Here is a 1,967-nt window from a genome sequence, read left to right on the forward strand (position 1 = left end):
GTTTGATTGATGCCGCTGCTTTGAGCCACATGCTTGGGCTTTACCCACTCTCCTATTTTGCCCTGATAATTGCACATGGGGCAAGCAAACAATTAAGGCTTAAATTCGTTCACTAGATATTATTTCTGACGGCAGAGTATGTTGCTTCTATCAGTGCTATGTGCACCGGACTGTAAAGTGTTTCGAGGGCAGTGACTTAGTTACACCTGCTGTTGTCGGTAGTGTGTCGTATCTGTGAAAATGCACGGGAAATAGAATGTACAATCGCTCAATAAAAATCTGTCGTCAGGGAAATTTTTTAATTTTACTAAAATATTAAGACTTTCAAACTGCTTTTATTAAGGTTTGTTCTTTTGTCATTGGCAATCGGAAATGTTGAACTTTAGAATTAGTTATTCTGAATCAAAGCTACGATGAACTTGCGTGGCAAACATTTGCATTTGCGCCAACTGTGCTTGCTGTCTGTAGATATGTACCCTTTTTCCCACTGCACTGTCAGAACTGCATCAACTCTCCCAAACTTTTCGACGTATTGAAGAAATAGCTTCGTGAAAAGTGCTCCAATTAAACTTCGTGAAATTGAGTATATATTTCGTCTTATTTTCATGAAATTTGAACATGAGTTTCTTACTGAGGAATCATCTTAAATGACGAAATTTGTCTGAAGATTGAAGACTCTTCGAAAGTGAGGGATTTATTTTTGAGTGTGTGTTTACTGAAATTCAATGGTGTAGCGCAGAAACACTTCTTGGGCTCAAATTCTTGGGACGGTACTGAGTATTAACGTTATTACTAGTATTAACGGTTTTCATACAAATATTATGCAAATTTAAGGAAAAAACATTATCATAAGCAGGGGCGTGCACAGATAGGGAGAAGAGACACCTGTTGGCCCGGGCCCAAGCCTGAAAGGGGCCCGAGATTTTCAAAAAGAGGGGTGAAATCTTTGTTGGATGTAAGCGTAAACAATCTGGAGGGGGGCCGTGAAAGTCATTTGTGACGGTCCCCGAAATTTCTATGCACGCCCCAGATCAGAAGTATAACGCCAAACTATTTTTGGTGTTCATATTTTTTCGTTGATTAGTATTGCTTTCAGGACTTAGTTGAGTCAAATTTAACTTGTTACCAATTGAAAAGTTCCTCAATCATATCGAGAATCATTTACTACGGTGGCATAAACTTGCTTTTTCAGAAAAAAAAATCGAAACATGGTTTTGAAAAATAGTTTGAGGGCGTGCTATGTTTAAATAATTGCGTATATCTTGAAAATAGGAAAATTGTGAAAAATTAAACCCCCACCATTGGATTTAGCAGCCTCAGCATCAATTAGAACCATGTTTCGAAAACTTTTTTGAGAAAACAAGTTCATACCGTCCCCTAATTAGCGGATAATTGTCGCTGAATTTCTGTTTTGTAGGAATGGGGGATTGATGTAGTGGGAATATTTTCTATTTGCATTTTTTTTTTTTTTTTTTTGCAACCAGAAGTTAAGGCATGATTGTTGCTACATGCGTACGTTTAGAATGAGCGAGAGGGGTTAGGGAGAATTTTCACTTGGGTCCCGTTCCCTGAATGCAGCAGATGGAAATTCCGATTTGAAAAGCAGGTGAAAATCTCGCTGACCATTCTAAATCGAAGACTTAAAAAATTCGTGGGGTGAAAAAACGAGAGTGGGAATGCAATAAATAATGAATATCCTTGAGCTTTCGATCACGTTATTCTGTGGTAGTTATTAAAAAATTTCTCGAATAAAAATTGCGAAGGTGTCATTGAGCAAATTTCAACCGAGTTTTGTCGTGTTATCATCAAAAGGCGCCAAGGGCAAAAGTTGGCAATTGTATTGCACTTGTTCTGTAAATTTATAATTCAGGATTACAAAACACTGTTCTCTGTTTCTGTTACTATTAATTTAGGGTATAATAAGGTTTTATTCATACTTTTGTTTAGGGTCATCAATTTTGGTCCAC

The sequence above is a fragment of the Uloborus diversus genome, chromosome 2, assembly GCF_026930045.1.
Source record: "Uloborus diversus isolate 005 chromosome 2, Udiv.v.3.1, whole genome shotgun sequence".
Lineage (NCBI taxonomy): Eukaryota > Metazoa > Arthropoda > Arachnida > Araneae > Uloboridae > Uloborus > Uloborus diversus.